The 20,057-nt window shown below is 35.0% G+C and overlaps 1 long non-coding RNA gene across 1 annotated transcript; it reads left to right on the top strand.

Moving 5' to 3' along the window:
- Window positions 1-3,691: 3,691 nt before the first annotated feature.
- Window positions 3,692-5,329, top strand: LOC109184350. The gene is made up of 3 exons (XR_002054750.1): window positions 3,692-3,885; window positions 4,206-4,331; window positions 4,975-5,329. It is a non-coding gene; the product is annotated as an uncharacterized LOC109184350 (long non-coding RNA).
- Window positions 5,330-20,057: the final 14,728 nt, after the last annotated feature.

Here is a 20,057-nt window from a genome sequence, read left to right as displayed (position 1 = left end):
ACCCAGTGATCACCGTATGTCAAACCCTCATTCCTTGTGCTTGGAGATTGATTTCCATGCGGGCTTTCCAGAATGAATAGTTCGAACCATCCAATTTCGGGGGTTTCATTTTAGCATACATCCTGATACAATCAGACAACCAGCCAAAACACAAACAGAGCGAAACACAGACAGATAGTCAACTTGCACCACTTAATTAAGGCCCTAATATAGTAATAGTTTCACGGTGGCATTTTCATAAATAATTGAATTTTGAAGTGTAAGTAAATTATGTTAAAAGTGCAAGTAATAGTTTCAGATAGTGCACATAAGTGCAAGTAAAATGTATTAAAAGTGTAACAAATAATGTACACTGAGCAGTAATATTAAGTGCACCTAACGTTATAATTAGTTGCACCAAATGTTATCATTAAGTGTGCCAATGTGTAAGACATTATCATAGGTTCTGCAATGTTAAAATTGTAAATTACTTGCACTATTAAGTGAAATTGATTGCACTTTAAGTGATTTTACTTGCACACTTACACCAATTACTTGCACTTTTAACACATGTTATTTGCACCAAAGTTCGAGTTATTAATGAAAATGTCATCACATCTTTTTTTAAAAATAATATCTAATCAATTAAATCTGGACACGTGGACGACGGTTGGTTCTCAATTCTTCTTTCGCATAAAAACAATTCTTTCCAACACAAAGCTTTTATATATATATATATATATATATATATATATATATATATATATATATATATATATATATATATATATATATATATATATATATATATATATATATATATATATATTGGTGAAGAAAGAGAGGCTAGGCCTCAGGAATTATCTAACTCTACGGTTGAGTGCTCCTCCAGCGTCCCGGGCTAAGGGTTCAACCAAACCCTCCATGGCTTCAGTGAACACCGAGGTTCCCTAATCTTTCTCAAGTGCCAAATTGGCTAAGAAGTCGGCACATCAATTCCCTTCACGGAAGATGTGGGAGAAAAGGATACCTTCCAACTTGGTCGCCATGCTCATACAGTCCTGCAGTAAGGTGCCATGAGTGCTATCTAGGTCCTCATAACCATTCATTAAGTAAATTACTGACTTAGAGTCCATCTCCACGATCACCCTAGAAACCCCCTTTTCAAGGCAGAGTCGTAAACCCTCCCTTAGGCCCCACAACTCTGCCATGAAACTATTGCTCCTTCCAATCTTGGTTGTGAAACCCCAAACCAATTCCCCAAACTCATTACGAACAATTCTTTCCAACACAAAGCTTTTATATGAGATGAAGAAATAAATAACAATAAACAATGTCATTTTCTTGGATATAAACAAATGTTGTGTAACCTGCTTACTTATCTTGGAATTTAACCTTTGAAGGTTACATACATTTAATTTTGATAAGTTTACACTTAAAATAATTTTATCTTCAATCCCGTTGTTCACTATTGCATCGGTTCTCTTGCCTAGACAGACAGAACGCTCTCTTGAAACAAAATTTGCCAATTTCTTCTGGGGAGTGGACAATGGTAAGCCAAAGCGGCACTGGGCTTCCTGGAGGAAGCTATGTTATCCCGAGGATGAGGGGGGCCTAGGAATTCGTTCAATCGACACAATCCAGAAGTCTGCCTTCGCGAAGCTGTTGTTCAATTTGCTTCGAGGGGGGTCTTTGTGGTGTGATTTTTTGGAGTCCTTGTACCTTAATCGTCCTCATTTGGCTCCCTCACTCACTTGGAAGAGGATGCAGCAGGCACATGACTTTGTGGATCTTAACGTTGTTTCCAAAGGTGATTTGGTGGTCTGGTCGCTGGCTCCTTATGGTGATTTTACTACTGCATCGGCATATGAAGCCCTCAGGCCGAAGGCAGGCAGAAGCTTATCGGCGCGCTGCATTTGGGGAGATAAGGTGCCCTCAAAAATCTCAATCTTCATGTGGCGGCTTCTACGCCAATTTTTGCCTTTCCCAGATGTCATTCAAAAATTTGGTGTCTGCCTTCCTTCCATCTGTCCTCTTTGTTCAAATGCCTCAGCGAATCTTAGTCACTATTTGCTCGCCTACCCAATTGCCCAGTAGGTTTAGAGACACTTTCGCAATCTTTTTGGTTTGGGGAATCCTACTACCGATTCAATAAGAGTTGAATGTCATTCTTGGTGGCTGTTTTCGGTTCTGGGATCGGCGACGGCTTGGTGCGCAAACTTAATTCCGAGCCTTGCATTATGGACCTTATGGTACTCTTACAACCAGGGTCTTCATGATGGCCGAGCTCCACCTGTAGTAGAAATCGTTAGGTGCGTCAAACGCGACTTGCTGGCTATCTCCACCACCCGTAAGCTTAAGCGATCAAGTTCGAGCGACGATCCTCTTCTGGCGATGGGACTGGTGGCGCGTTTTACGCCTCCGCCGAGACTGCTTTCGATATGGGTTAAATGGTTGACGCCGCCTACCGGCCGATTGAAGCTTAACACTAATGCGGCTTTCATGACGGATGCTTCTGCCGGTGGGGCGTGCTTTCGGGACTCTCGGGGCATTCTTCAAATTGGCTTATGCTTCCGCCTTGATGCTGCCTCGGCTCTGGAAGCTGAGACTATCTCACTGCCTTTAGCTTTGCAATGGTGTGAGGTGTTTGCTAAATACCCGTTCATGGTTGAAGTGGACTCGCTGGCCCTCGCCACTTTGGTGTTGGGGGAGCAAACTAGGATTCCATGGAGGATAAAAGACGAGATTCTTTCTATTTGATCTAGCCTTGCTACTTGGGGCTCCACGATAGGACATGTCTATCGGGAAGCCAACCAGGTGGCAGATGCTTTAGCGACAGCTGGTTTGAGTTTTCAATCTTCCAAAATTTTTTATGACGCTAGCTCTTTGCCCGAAAAGGCCAGGTTAGCAGTTTTGTATGATCAAAGGGGCTTTGCTTCTCATCGAGCTGTTCGTCGGCAATAAAGTCTATTTTTGTTAAAATAAAAAATAAAAAAAATCTGAAGCTATATAACACTCGAAGGCATAAAGTTATGCACTTTCTTTCTGGAAGATGCTTCCTTCCGAAAGTCAAAGTTGCTTCCTTTCGAAGTTGCAACTCGGTTCCTTTCGAAACACTTTCTTCCAAAATCAATGCTTGCTTCCTTCCGAAAGTCAAAGTAGTCAACTTGCATCCTTCCGAATTTGAAGCATTTGTTCTTGTTTTTGACGTTTCATTTTTGAGTTCACTTTGAGAATCAATTTCTTATTCACAATAATTTATTTTGAGCGTACAATATACTAATTTTTTTGTCTCACTACAAATAACCCAAATCAACTTTAATCCAACCAAATTAGATGTGGATCTCACATATATTTATATCACAAAATTAAATAACCACTTAAAATTATCATTTGATCTAAAAACTCCAACATTATTTGAATCTCTAATCCAGTGGTTAACCTGATGTCATCCGCATTTGTCCATGCTTGCATTTTCCTACCTGTACACAGCTGTGAGATAATTAAATTTAAACTAGATAGGAGCAAGAATATTAGTTAATGTATAGATATATGATTCAATCCTTTTCATGGTTGCTTTGGAGCAACCCAGCCGTTAGAAAAATGCTGGAATTTTTTTGATCTTTCATTAAGAGATACGGTTACCCATATTATTATGATATATATTGAAGGTTTGATGTGCTGGATCATTGGTGAGCTGAGTATTAAAATTCTTGACAAGAGTAGTCTTGCCCCAACCTCCCAAACACCAATCCTCTTATACTCTTCACTTTTCAACATATCCATCATCTTGGCAAAATTTTTGATGTTGTGGGTTAGTTGATCTTTTGTTTTACTGAGGCTCAAAACCTAGACCTCCCACATAAGAGAGCAATTTGATACCAGTGAACCACAAGCTACTAGTGGGTTAGTTGATCTTTGATCGATGTTACCTTAAATTTTAGTTTTTTTTATTTTCTTCATGAGTGACGACAAATATTTGATTTGTAAATCGAAGTTATTATCTATCGGACTATAGTAATTTTGTCGTTCACATTTATCTGTGCATGCATGCATTTTTCTAGGTGTATACAATTGTGATATGATTAAATTCAATACTGCATAGTAGAAAGTGTATAGATATATTTAAATCCTTTTCATGGTTTCTTTAGATAACTCTTTTTTTTTTTTAAACAAGATTGCTTAATTAGCTAGATAACTTCTTTTTTTTTTTTTTGTGAGGAAAGAGAGACTAGGCCTCAACAATTATCTAATTCTACAGTTGAGAGCTCCCCCAGCATCACGTGCAAGATGAACCCTCAAACCTTTCATAGCTTCAGTGAACACCCAGGTGTCCCAATCTTTGTCTTGAGGTAGATTGGCTAGATAACTAATTAAGAAATCAACTAAGCATACATTTCTTAGCTCTTTCCTTTTGGCTTTACTGTCGCCGATAATTCACTTAAGTCGATTTTATAAATCTTGCGAAAATAATAACAACCAACATCTAGATCTATATTTATATGTATCTATATAATAACAAAGTGATTGTGAGATTTTTTTCGCCCAAATTCGGGGACAATTTATTAATATCAACATCATTTGACAAAAGTGTCATTTAGGATTAAAATCTAAAGACCTTAAATAAATGATTACACTTTTCCTTTTAAAAAATTATTCAAATTTATAACTCTCACATTTTTCACCTATAAATACAATGGATTTGAGACATAAGAAATTATAATTCTTCATTTTCTTCTTTTTTGATCTGTGTGTTATTTTGTCTTCTTTATCATGATTCCATTCATTTTTTTGGGTAATCTCAATCATAATTCTTTATTTTCCGTTCATTTTCCTCGTCTTCGATCTCTGTGTTCTTTTGCGTTCTTTATAATGATTTCATTGTCTTTTTTTGCGTCATCTAATGATAAAGTGAAAATTGTAGATATATTTATTTTGAGATTTGATAGATCTCGAGTTTTCAATTTATTTTGTGTGTTTTGCAACGATTTGGAGGATTTGTGATGGGGGAGCTTGCAGCTGCGAATGGATACAAGTCTGGGGGACAACTACACATGTAACCCTTGCAAATGCGAGTGATGCGAAATCTTGTGGCAATTAAGCAAAAAGCAGAGATGAGTCTAGTTTAATTTGCATTGACAAATAATCTTAAAATTACTTCAAAAATTGACTTTGTTGTGTACGTAGTTCGTGCGATGAAAGATTAAGGATTAATTATATGATTTGGACGATTTCCGTAATCAGACAAGTGGATCGTAGTAGATTAGTAGGTATGTAGTGGTGTTGCTTTTCCTTGTAACAAGCTAATAGGAAACTTATTCGATAAAGTTTTCTCTTATTTCTGGAGATGGTTTTCAACAGCCAAATATAATTGTTTTACTTACACTTTCCTTTTGAAAAATAGTACAAATTTATAATTCTATACAGATATATTTTAACTAATCTCTATCTCTATATATATTAAAGCAAAATGATGGTCAAACAATTTTTTCCTCCAAAGTGTAAAAGCATTTATTGTATATATATCTATCTATCTATCTAATTTATTATCTAAATACCATAACCATTCAAATTTTTTCCTCCAAAGTGTAAAAACATTTATTGTATATATATATCTATCTATCTATCTAATTTATTATCTAAATACCATAACCATTCAAATTTTATAAGATTGATGTCATTCTTCCAAAAGGTTGAACCCTAACCCAACAGAGCACTTGGGAGGATCAACTGAACATGAACCACAGAGGCTAGACCTGTGCTCACTGCGTACAAGGGGGTTCAACCCGACAGAGCACTTGGGAGGATCAACTGAACATGAACGACAAAAGCTAGACCTGTGCTCACTGCATACAAAGAGGTTCAACTAAACATGAACCACAGAAGCTAGACCTGTGCTCACTGCGTACAAGGAACCCCCTAATTTATATTTGTAGTACTTATTTGAAAATTTTGGTGTATAATTATCTAATTAATTATATTTTGATTGTCATCATGATTTTATTGGATATATCATTTTTTATTTTGATCTGTTCATCCCTCCTTTACTGTACTGTTACCGAAATTTAAAACAAATTTATAATTCACCCTTGGATTTAGCATTCTTTTGTATATAAAATTTAAAAAAATTTAATCTTTGTTTAAATTATCTGTCAACTGTCTAAATTGAAAAATAATATGAATTAAATTCATATACTTTTATACTGTATTTAGCATTATTGTATTAACTTTCTTGAATTAAATTCATATAATTTTTATACTATATATTTAGCATTTTTTCTATATCATACGTGGATTTGTTTTTTTAAAAAGCATATCTTTAAGTCAAATGTACGTAACACGCACTTTCCAGAATAAGTAATCTAAGGGGATTAAAAATTTTGATTTGTGAGGATAATAGATAATCCGTGAGTACGACTAAAAATACCGTATACAAATAAATTTTTCAATAATGTTAATTGTTATTTAATAATTTGCTCTATACAAATTATCTTATTTTGTTATTATTATGTCATATTATTTAATAATTTTATTATTATTATCTATGTCCATGCATCGCACGGGTGCAAATACTAGTTAAGTATAATATTATTATAATTAAGGAATTAATTCTATGTACTAATTGGCCGAAATTAATGTACTACAGTAATAATTATTTATTAACAACATTGCTTAATATAATTTTCTTATTTACAGTTTCGTTTTGAAAAATCATACAAATTTACACTACTCCAAATGTGTTAAAAATATTGATTTCTGACAGTGAAAGCAACAAAACAACTTAAATAGCAAAACATTATATACAACCAAGTTTTTCAAAATTTGTAAAAAGTTTCCTTATTATATTATCATATATTTTAATATTATAATTTGTACGGAAAAGGATCAAATAGACCCTCAAACTTACCTGAAATGTCTTTTAGGCACTTAAACTTTTTAAAGATGCAATTAAACCCATCAACATTGTATTTTGGTACAATGAAGCCCAAAACAAGTTAGTAACCTGTGATAGCAGGTCACTAGGTTTCCGGCATATTTTTCCGACCGTAGATGATCGGCGTCGGTCACCTTCTCCATCATCATTGACCAGTGCATTTCAGGAGGCCGGGAGAGAGGCGATCAAATCTGGTCGCCTTCACTTTTTGGAAGGCGACTAGTTTCTGGTCGCCTTCGCCTTGTGGAAGGTAACCAGTTTCAGCTCGCCTTCTCCTGAAAGGGGACTAGTTTCTAGTCGCCTCCTCCGGAGAGGCAATGAGATATGGTCGCCTTCCCGGAGGAGGCGACCAGATCCGGTCGTTGAGTGGCGAACAGAAACTGGTCGCTGAGAGGCGACCTATTTCTGGTCGCCTTCTCCAAGAAGATTTGGTCGCCTCTCTCCCCCCCTGAAATGCTCTGGTCGATGAAGATGGAGAAGGCGACCGGCAAACGGCGCCGGTCGCTGACGGTCGGAAAAAGATGTCAGAAACCTAGTGACCTTCTATCACAGGTTACTAACTGCTTTTTGGGCTTCATTGTACCAAAATAAAATATTGATGGGTTCAATTGCACCTTTAAAAAGTTTTGGTATCTTATTGACTTTTCAGGTAATGTTTGATCACCTATTTGACTATTTTCTCTAATTTTTATTAAATTTCTTATCTTTTTTACTTTCTTACACTAATATACAAGAGTAGTAATGAAATTACTCATATTTTGATTCCAAGTATTTTTAATTCCGGACTACTAGCTATTTATTTTACTATAAAAAATTACTTAAATCTAATAGTGGAACAAAACATTTATAAATCACGTAATTTAATTCCAATTTTTTTACAGTTTTTTTTTTTTTTGAAAGTTACTGGCTCTATTACATTGTAGTATCTGTTCATATACTTTCTCAACCTACTGAAACACAAAGAACCAATAACGCCTCCACTGAGGCTTGAACTCATAATCTTCCAAATGGAAGTCCAACCCGGGTACCATTAGACCACATAGTCCTGGTCAATTTTTTCACAGTTTAATGCCTTTTGAAAATTATTTTCTCTTTTTTTTCCATATTTATTTTAGTAATAATATTTTTTTTCTTTTTTTCATATTTATTTTAGTAAAAATATAATTGCCTAAATTATTGGGGGTGGGGGACTTATGATGAGGACATGGGACCCCAGGGATCAATTTTATTGGATAAGTCTTAGCCCAATGGGGTGAAGAAGGAAGCATTGAGCAAAATGCTATAAGATGTGCTATTTTAAGTTTTTGTGGCCCTGTTCTAGTAAATAAATGTGGCCCTACCAAAATCAATACATGCAAGTTTTGAACCTTTGACCTCTAAGTTAAAATACAATAAATACACAATCTCACCATCTTTTCATAGAACCTTTTAAGTTTAATTGAAAACTTTTAATTTTTATTTCTAAACTAGCTAGGTAAAAATTAAATATTGGACCTCTAAAATTTGGGGCCCCTCTAAAATTGGGGGCCCTGTGCGGTAGCCCAGCTTGCACAGCCTAAAATCCGGCCTTGAGATGTGCTTTCATGGGGTTCAAACCCACAACCTCAAGCATAATAACACAAGCACCAACTACCTAAACCACTCAAGCCCTTGTGTACTAAAGAGCAAGAAACTCCACTTATGCATGGGAGTGCGTTGGAAGCAAAGTAGTGGGGGGACATGTGTGTGATCAAGAATGAAGGTTGTCCGATGCCGTACATTTGTCAACAATCTATAAGACCCTCTGCACTATATAAAACACTCTTCCCTTCCTTTAAGATCATCTATTAACTCATTAAATCCTAACTAGCTTAGTGGTTTGAGATCCTAACCTCTAACTCTATACTATGGTTTGATCCCCTAAGCCTACAATATTATTTATAGTTCATTCCTTAGGGCTATAGTATTTATTATTTATGTATTCTTTGCGCTGCGATTTTGGGTCAGAGAGTATCTCGGGCTTTGTAAGTACTATTTTGGCCCAGGCCCTAGGTAATAAACCTAGCTAATATTTTCCTACCCCCTTTCTGTATCTCTATACGCGCCCGATCCCAATAAAACCATCAATTACAATATCAATTTTTCCATGATAATTATAAACAACCAAATCATATATTATTCAATTAATTGGTGATACATTTATACTAATCTTATAATCAAATAATTCAGTGATTAGAATTGTGACAGGATAATGGTGCTAGCACCCGACCCGGATCATTAGCAGCATCTAACCCTGCACCACATGGAACCCCAACGGGCAGAATTGCAACGGGTGTCACCTTTACTGCCATTGAAGCCACCATTGATGAGAGAGAATTAAAGGCTTAGCTCCCCATTTATGCCTCATGTTGTTACCGTTAGCAGCTTTTGTATAAGTAGGAGCTCCCCTCAGCTTGAAAGGACACATTCTGATTCTTGTACTGAAACACTTAGCAATACAACTATTGTCACTCTTTTACATTGCGTTACTCTAATATTATTACTACCGGTAACATATTTACTATCAAATTATTTATAATTTAATCTTTAATTTTATTATCAATATATAATTAAAAAAAATTATCCGTGCAACATTTGAATCTAATCTGCAGATCTAGTGGTTGACCTGTTGTCATTCACATTTGTCCATGCTTGCATTTTCCTACCTGTACACAGCTGTGAAATAATTATATTTAAACTAGATAGGAGCAAGAATATTAATTAATGTATAGATATATGATTCAATCCTTTTCATGGTTGCTTTAGAGCAACCCAACAGTTAGAAAACTGCTGGTGGTTTTTGTCATCAGCAGTTCTTTGTTCATCATCATCTTCAAGTCCAACCGCTCAGCAATTTTGATCTTTCATTTTGAGATACGGTAACCCATATATATTACGATATTGAAGATTTGATGTGCTGGATCATTGGTGAGCTGATTATTAAAATTCTTGACCAGAGTAGTCTTGTCCACTCCTCCTACAATCGTTATGTTGTGAACACAGTTCTATATTTATAATTACTGAACTATATGTTCATAATTATAAAGCTATATATTAATAATTTTTTACCTTCATATTCATAATTATTTAACTTTATATTCACAATTACAGAACTCTATTTTCATAATTACTGAACTATATGTTCATAATTATAAAGCTATATATTCATAATTTTTGAACTTCATATTCACAATTACTGAATCTTTATATACATAATTACAGAACTATATGTTAATAATTATGTTCACAACTCTATATTCATAATTATAGAACTATATGTTCGTAATTTTTGAATTATATATACATAATTATGAACAGTTTTGGATTCTATATTCATAATTACAGAATTCTATTTTCATAATTACTGAACTATATGTTTATAATTATAAAGCTATATATTCATAAGGTGGACACGGTTCCACAGCATAATTTGCCCTCCTCCCATGCCCCAAACACCAATCCTCTTATACTCTTCACTTTTCAACACATCCATTATCTGTGTCACATTTCTTGATGTTGTGGGTTGATCTTTGATCGATGTCACCACAAATTTTAGTTTTTTTTTTTTTTCATGAGTGACTACAAATATTTGATTTGTAAATCGAAGCTCTATCAATCAGAAAGTAATTTTGTTGTCCACATTTGTCCGTGCGTGCATGCATTTTTCTACGTGTATACAATTTTGATATGATTAAATTTAATTTAATAATACTGCATAGTAGCCAGGGCCGGATTTTAGGCTGTGCAAGCTGGGCTACCGCACAGGGCCCCCAGTTTTAGAGGGGCCCCAAATTTTAGAGGTCCAATATTTAATATTTACTGAGCTAGTTTAGATATAAAAATTAAAAGTTTTCAATTAAACTTAAAAGGTTCTATGAAGAGATGATAGCAATGTGTATTTATTGTATTTTTACTGGGAGGTTAAAGGTTCGAAACTTGCATATTAAAAATTATGATTTTGGAGGGCCTCAGTTATTTACCAGAACAGGGCCCCAAAAACCTAAAATCCGGTCCTGATAGTAGCAAGTGTATATATAGACATATTTGAGTCCTTTTGCATGCATTTTTCTACGTGTATACAATTTTGATATGATTAAATTTAATTTAATAATACTGCATAGTAGCAAGTGTATATATAGACATATTTGAGTCCTTTTCATGCATGTTTGTTTTTTCTGAATGCTACTGGTTCTACTGGCTCTATTACAATGTAATATCTGTTCATATACTTTCTCAAGTACCTACTAAAACACAAAGAATCAATCATGTCTCCACTGAGGCTCGAACTTACAATTCTTCTAAATGAAAATCTAATTCAAGTATCATTAAACCACATAGTCTTGGTCATGCATGTTTGCTTTAGATAACATTTTTTTCTTTTTTTAAAACAAGGTTGCTTTAGATAACTAATTAAGAAATCGATCAACTAGCATACATTATTTCTTAGCTCATTCCTTTTGGCTTTGCTGTCACCAATAATTCACTTCTGCATTCTTGAAATTCGGTATACATGCATTTCTTAGCACTTTCCTTCTATTGCATCCTTTCACCGACAGTATAGAATTTTATTTTGTTTTTAGAGATCAATTTATTGGTTAAAAAATCAACTTTTGTTACCCTTTGGTATAATATATGATGACCGTCTATACTCATACAAAGTTTAAAAAAAAAATTACTAAAGATGAATTTATATGTAGTTTTCTAATATATTTGTAAAGAAATGTATGAACTGTCTATTATTCTCTGTTGTTCATTACAGAAGATGTACACCCCTATATATACAAACTATAAGCTACAGAAAAAGGAAATAGAATCAATAAGAATAATAATAATGAAACCAAGATTACAAGAGAAAATATTTGCTAGAAGAAATATGTCATTTATGTGATTTCTGTGATTTCTTGTGATTTCTGTGATTTCTTTCCTTAACACCCCTCTCCCCCCCCCCCCCCCCCCCCCCCCCCTCAAGTTGGAGCATGTAACAGAGAGATGCCCAACTTGGGAATACGAGACTCCATGCGTGTCTTGTCCAACGCCTTTGTATGAATATCAGTCAACTGTTGTGTCGTAGACACATGCTCCGTTTGTATCACACCTTGTAATAGCTCATCACGAACAAAGTGACAATCAACCTCGATGTGCTTTGTTCGTTCATGGAAGACTGGATTCGTTGCAATGTGAAGAGCAGCGGTACTGTCACAACGAATCTGCATAGGAGCCGTATGGTGTATCCCAAGAAAACGAAGAAGACCTTTTAACCACTTCAATTCACATGTCACTGCGGCCAAAGCTCGGTATTCAGCTTCGGCTGAGGAGCGTGCAACTGTGATTTCTTTCCTTAACAAGGCGACGGTATGGTTCGGGATCATCGAGAAGTGGGGCTTCAGATAAAGCAAGACGATGATTGGGTTCCATAGGAGTACCCAGTGGTCGAGCACCTAGTAGACCTGTCTTAGAAATGATATCAAGGGCGTATTTTCTTTGACACAAGAAAATATCAGAAGAATTCCGAGCTACCTCTATATCAAGAAAATATTTTAAAGTACCAAGATCCTTCATATGAAAGCAAGAGGCCAAGTAGGATTTAAACTTGGCAATCATAACTGTGTTATCTCCCGAAATAACAAGATCATCAACATACACCAAAACATGTACCACACCATGATCACTGCGCAACGAGAACAACGAATAATCAGATGTGGACTGTGTGAAACCATACCTTTTTAGAGCACCTGACAATTTTGCAAACCAGCACCGTGGGGCTTGTCTTAGCCCATAAAGAGACTTCTTGATTTTGCAAACCACGTTGGACTGTGACGGTGCGAACCCTGGTGGAAGCCTCATGTAAACTTCCTCATCTAAGCCGCCATGAAGGAACGCATTATGTACGTCCATTTGATGTAGCTCCCATGAACGCGTTGCAGCCATAGCTAAAAGAGTGCGAACAGTCGTTAACTTTACTACCGGGGCAAAGGTCTCATTGTAGTCAAGACCCTCAACCTGATGATTGCCGAATATCACCAGTCGTGCCTTGTAGCGCTCAATGCTCCCATCAGATTTTCTTTTTATTTTGTAGACCCACTTACTCCCAAGTGGCTTCTTGTGTCTGAGAGCAGGTACAAGTGTCCATGTGTCATTCTTCTCCAAAGCATCAATTTCCGCACGCATAGCCTTCCTCCATGGTTCACACTGAATTGCTTGACGAAAATTTCTGGGCTCTACTTCGGTATCAAGAGAAGCAAGATAACATTTATGAGTCAAGGAAAACTTGTCATACCCAATATAGGTAGTGATGGGATACTTGCACAACGTGCCAGGCGCTCCAATGATTGCGTATGTTACATAATCTGCAAGGCGAACACTAGGAGTACGCGTTCGCCGTCCTCGACCCTGTGCATCGGGGTCAGCAACTTGATCAAGGCTCGGATCAACTAGAACAGGAACTGGAATCTCCGGGGTTGCCATCCCATCTCTGCCTGCAGCAGTTCCGCCCACCTCCGAGACTGCCAACTCGTCTCTGCCGGTAGTAGTACCGCCCACGGGAAGGTCGTTGGTCTGGGTGGCTGGTTCAGCGGGTGTCCTGGCACTGGGGACAGGCCGAACACTATCCACGCACTCCTCCTCCTCTTCGGGGATGAGGTTGTCGTGGCTAGGAGGTGGCGACTCCGAGTCTGCTTCTATTTCTTGCGAAAAGGGGAACACATTCTCCGAGAAAATAACATCTCGTGAAACAATAATTTTCCCTGTGTCTGGACAATAAACACGCCACCCTTTCTGGCTAGGAGGATAGCCAAGAAATATTCCAGGAATACTCTGTTCAGCAAATTTGTCTCCATGTCGCTTCTGATTGTGCACAAAACATCTACAACCAAAAACACGAATGTGAGATAAAGGTGGAGCCCGTCCATAAATTTTATCAAACGGAGCAACCCCCCCTAGCAAAGAAGAAGGAGTCTGGTTGATGAGATATGCCGCTGTTTGAACACACTCGCCCCAGAACTTTATAGGTAGAGAAGCCTGAAATCGGAGTGCCCGCGCCACATTGAGGATGTGACAATGTTTTCGTTCAACCCTTCCATTTTGTTGAGGCGTGGAAACACAAGATGTTTCATATATGATGCTGTGTGTACGGAAGTATTCTTTCAACCCTTCAAACTCTGTCCCATTATTACTCCGAACACACTTGACATATTTTTCAAATTGACAGGTCACCATTGCACAAAATTGTTGGAAAATAGGGACCACATCGCGTTTTGACTGCAACAAATATACCCAAACTCCGTGAGAATGATCATCGATGATTGTAAAAAAAAATGTAGACCCATTCAGACTTGGTGTTTTATACGGCCCCCATAAATCACAATGCACCATGTCAAAAATGCCACTAGAATTATGAATGCTAATAGGAAAGCTAGCACGTGATTGTTTAGCGCGTACACAAATCTCACAACAATTATTAGCTAAACAACTGTTCTTAATAGAGCCTGCTAAAGGGACAAAAGACAAAACACGAGATGAGGGGTGTCCAAGACGTTTATGCCATAAATCAAAACTATGCTCCTTAACTGCATTAAACGCCTTTTGTTTTCCATCTTGTTTGAAGTAGTAAAGCCCTTCTCTATATTCACCCACACCAATCGCTGTCTTTAGGTCCTGTAATACACAAGATTTGTCTGTAAAACGTGCTTCACATTTCCAGTCATTCGTCAGTTGGGAAACAGATATCAAATTGCAACTTAAAACAGGAGCAAATAAAACATTCATCAAAATCAAGTTGTCCGTCAAACAGACCGTTGCTGATTTCACTGATGTAACCCGGTTTCCATCTGGCAAACCAATGGTACAAGGATCTGTTTGCTAAATATTACTCAATAAATTAATATTCCCTGTCATGTGATTTGATGCCCCTGTATCAATAATCCAGCGAGGTAAAGGAATACCTGACAACGATTTGTTCAAAGTTGACCCTGTTGGAGACAAAGACAAGGCATGACGAACTGCATTCCACTGCTCAGGAGTAAGATTGTCGAAGTCCAAAAAAGCAGTGAATGACGCGTCGGCGGTTGCGGCATGTGCTGTCACCTGTCCACCGGGATGCTGTCCGGATATACCGCGACCATCATTCCTGCCGTGTGTCGTTGTCGCCATGACAGACACGGAGGTCATCGACGCTGACAAGAGGGACGCTAGTAACAACGACGACGATGTCAAGATGGTACGTCATCGTCGTATCTCTCCATACGATCTTTCTCCCAGCGATAACCCGGGTATGCTTCTAACCCAAGTTATTTTGAAAGGAGATAATTACGATGAGTGGTCTAAATCTATGAGACTTGCTCTTCGTGCCCGAAAGAAGTTCGGATTCGTAGACGGATTTATACCCTTACCTATACCGACTTCTGATGATGTGGATGATTGGTGGACGAACCATTCATTGTTGGTATCCTGGATACGTAACACGATTGAACCAACGTTGCGTTGCATGATCTCTCATGTCGAACTTGCATCTACTCTTTGGGATGATTTGAAGGCACGTTTTTCTGTAATTAATAGGCCACGGGTTCAACAACTTAAGCGCGAGTTGACGGAGGTCAAATAGAGGGGTCTCACCATAATGGCCTACTATGGTAAAATGAAGAAATTGTGGGACGATCTTGTTGATGTGGATCGTTATCCTACTTGTGTGTGCAAAAAATTCACTTGCCAAATTGACGCTGCGTTAGACAAAAAACGTGAAGAAGGGCGTGTTCATCAATTTTTGATGGGCTTAAACGAAGGGGAGTATGGTTCTATTCGCTCACAGCTCCTGTCTCTTGAACCCCTACCTATTGTGAGTCGGGTTTATAATATCTTGGTCCAGGAAGAGACGGCTCGTGTCACGGTCCGTGGTACTAAAGGAAGCACCAGTGGTGCTGCGGTGTTTACAACTATCAAGGAATAATAATAATGAAACCAAGATTACTAAGAGAAAATATTTGCTAGAAGAAATATGTGATTTATGTGGTTTCTGTGATTTCTTGTGATTTCTGTGATTTCTTTCATTAACAATATTTTATTCTACATCACTTATAAAACAAAAAATAGACTTAAGTTGTTAAGATAATAGACTTAAGTCCCACTTGAATTTCTTTAATTTCTGAAATTTATTTATTTTTCTCGCAATACATACAAATGCAAGTACTACTTGTATTTGTCAAAAAATATATACTAGTCACACAAATCGTACTTACATTTCTAGTTTGTAAAAATACGAACAAGAAACTCAAGTCTGATTTGTGTTTCTTGTATTATAAGAGCTAAAAACGTATGTTATACTTACGTGTTATAATTTTCGACGACAAGCAAGAGAAACTCAAGTCACTTCAATTTCTCTAATTTTCCGAATGAGAGAAACTCAAGGGTCCGTTTACGAACAGAAAACTGTTCTCCGTTTTCTGTTTTCTAATTTTTCAGTTTTCATTCTCTATTTTCCATTCTATGTTTTCTGTTTAGAAAACTTGTTTATTAACTGAAAACCGTTCTCTGTTTTCTATTTTCTAATTTTTCAGTTTTCACCTAAAATTTAGTTTAGATAATATTAATATTTTTTGAGCTAATATTTAAAATATTTTTTGGATATATTCATTTGAATGACATGTATATGAATATATAACTTTTACTTTGAATTCTAATATATGTGTGATTTCAATATCGGATAACTGGACCGAACTTGTATTATGATGTAACATAATTAAAAATATTCGAACTAATAATCTATTGAGTTCAATTAAAATCTAAAACTTTATATAGAGTTTAATTCTTAATTTTGATAATGTAAATAATGTATAACTTTAAAGTGTAAGCAAACAAATTATGTTTAAATAAGAAAAGTAGAAAATATAGAAGATAGTGATAAGTAAAATAAGATGATAATGAATGTAATCATAGTAATGTGGTTATAGTGACATATAACTAAATAGATTATGTGGTTATAGTGACATATAACTAAATAGATTATAGATGATTCTGTTTTCCATTTCGAAGACAGTTTTTAAGTGTGCTCCAGTTTTCCAGAAATTTCCAGAAATTATTTTCAGTTTTCAAAATGAAAACTGTGTTAGTAAACATGTTTTCTGTTTTCTGTTTTTCAATTTCCAAAAATTTTTAGAAATTTTCAGTTAGTAAACGGTCCCCAAGTGTCTCATATATTCATGCGTCATGACTATTCTTCGAATGGGATGAAATTGCTATGACAAGAGGTTGAGAAACTCATGTCACACTTGACTTTCTCAACCTCGCTACTAAAACCATCTACAAAGGAAAATAGGAAAATGGCAAAATGGAAAAAATAAAATAAAATTAGATTAATTAAAAATTAAATTATATTTTTAACAAAATAAAATATGATTACATACAAAATTAAAATTAAATTTAGTTCAAATTTAATTAATTTAATATAAATTAAAATTAATATTAGCTCGAATTTAATTAATTAGGAATTAATTTTACTTTTGGTCCCACGACTTTTAAGATCTTATCACTTTTGGTGCACAACTTTAAATTTTTTCAATTTTGATGCCTAACTTTGTTATTTTTATCAGATTTGATCCTTTCGGTCAAATTGACAGCGAAATGTTGTCGGATTTTATATTTTAGGGGCAAAATCATCATCTCAAGGAAAGATCTTCAATATCTAAACAAAAGAAAAATCATATTAAGAGAAAAAGAAGAGTTTGTCAATCGTCGACGCTATAAATCTCATAGATATGTGTCTAGTTTCTGTCCATCTGTCCAATTATTCTTATCGATCAAACACCTATAGATATGATTTTATAGTCATTTTGTTTAGATATTGAAGATGTTTCATTGGTATGACGATTTTACCCCTAAAAATATAAAATTTGGCAACATTTCATCGTCAATTTGGCCGAAAGGTCCAAACCTGATAAAAATAATAAAGTTAGACACCAAAATTGAAAATTTTTAAAGTTGTGCACCAAATGTGATAGAACCACAAAAGTTGTGGACCAAAACTGAAATTAATTCATTAATTTGATATAAAATTGATTACATATAAAATTAAAATTAGTTTGAATTTAATTAATTTAATATAAACTAAAATTAAATTAGTTTGAATTTAACTAAGTTAATATATTACATACGAAAATAAAATTAAAATTAGTTCAAATTTTTTGTTTTAATACTATTGACTCTATTACAAGGTAATATCTTTTTTATACTTTCTCTATCTGCTGCAGTTCAAAGAGTCAATACCACGGAGATTGGATCCTATGACCTTCCTTCAAGGGGAGCCACAGAAGTGCCACTTTAGCACAAGTTTCTTGACAATGAGTTAGAATTTAATTAATTTTATTTTATATTAATTAATCATTTTGATTTTGGTTAATTTAGTTTTTAATTAATCTAATTTAAATCCGTTTTTTCCATTTTGTCGTTTTCCTGCTCCTTTTGGAGATGGTTTAGTTGGGAGATTGAGAAATTCAAGTGTGGCTTGAGTCTCTGAATCCTTTTGACACATCAATTTCAATTCGTCTTATCCACATAATGGTCACGGAAGAGAAACTCAAGTCACAATTGAGTTTCTCTTGTCTGGAAAATTAGAGAAATTCAAGTGTGACTTGAGTTTCTCTTGTCGTCGAGAATTAAGACACGTAAGTATGAAAAAAACAAGTATAATTTACGTGTTAAGTATATATTTTTTGACAAACGCATATCAAACTTGCGTTTGTATGTATTTGCGATAATTTAAAAAAAAAATTAAAAATTAAAGAAGCTCAAGTCCCAAATAGTTTTTTTTTTTTTTTTTTTTTTTTTTTTTTTTTTGGGTCTTTCCAGGGTGTAATATACCCATTTAAGGCAATTTCCCATTTTGTGGTTGGTCATTGTTGAAGATATATAAAAGCTAAGTAGTGAAGAGAAAAAGAAATAGGTGGGAGATGTTTGATGTGGGAGAACTGGGAGAAGGAAAGAGCCAAGTAATAGAGCAACTTCATGATAAAGCTTCATTACGAAGGTCTTCTAAAATTGTCCAGTGGAAGGTCTAACTTAAATTGAGCATTAATGAAAGAGCCAAGACGACATAGTGGATTCCTAAATTTAAGGGAGAAGTCCTTGAATAATATAATGGATAAACAATGCTACACCATTATAAATCTTTGGCTCTGTTTAGCATATCTAGTTAGAATGTTAGTTGAAAATTGAAAAGTGAAAAGTGAAAAGTTAATAAATTAATTAATTAAATTAAAGTGTTGAAAATTTGGATATTAAAGTGTCTGGTAAAATAATAAAATAAGATATTAAGATTTTGATTAATAAAGGTAGATGTTATTATTTTTGTAAATTAATAAAGATAAAAAAGAAAAAGAAAGAAAAGAAAAATAGTTAAAAAGCCATGAGCTAATTTGAAAAGCTATATATTTCAGAATAAGTTATGTTTTACCAAAAAAAAAAAAAGTAATAATTTATTTGTAACTTAAAGTAAGCTATATAAGTTCTACCAAACATGCAAAATTCTTGTGTCAATAAGTCATTTTTAGTTTATTTGACCACTATTAGTTGTTTGACTTGTTTATGAATCATAGACCCTATTTGGTAAAATAGTTAGTCTATAGGTCAATTTTGACTTATTTGACCACTATTAGTTTTTTTATTTGGTTAAAAAATCAATATAAGTGTTTGGTTAATTAGTTTTTTGTAATTTCAAAATGCTAAAATTCAAAAAGTTTCTTAAAACAATTTTTCAATTAGCTTTTTGAGAAATGTAATTATATCAAACAGCTATCAGCTAACAACTAATTTTTCAAACATCTTTTTACAATCAGCTAATGTTATCAACTTGTTATACTCTCTAATTAACCTAATCAACTAACAACTAACAACTATCAGCTAACAACCATTTACCAAATAGGGCATATAAGTGTTTGGTTAATTAACTTTTTATACTCCAAAATGCTAAAATTCAAAAAGCTACTCAAAGTAAATTTTTCAATTAGCTTTTTTAGAAAAGTAATTATACCAATAAGCAATCAGCTAATAGCTAATTTACCAAACACCTTTTCACAATCAATTAATGTTATCAACTAGTTATACCCTCTAATTAAGTCAATTAGCTAATAGCTAACCCTCA

The sequence above is a fragment of the Ipomoea nil genome, unplaced genomic scaffold (assembly GCF_001879475.1).
Source record: "Ipomoea nil cultivar Tokyo-kokei standard unplaced genomic scaffold, Asagao_1.1 scaffold1259, whole genome shotgun sequence".
NCBI lineage: Eukaryota > Viridiplantae > Streptophyta > Magnoliopsida > Solanales > Convolvulaceae > Ipomoea > Ipomoea nil.
This window is presented reverse-complemented; position numbering and strand designations above follow the sequence as displayed.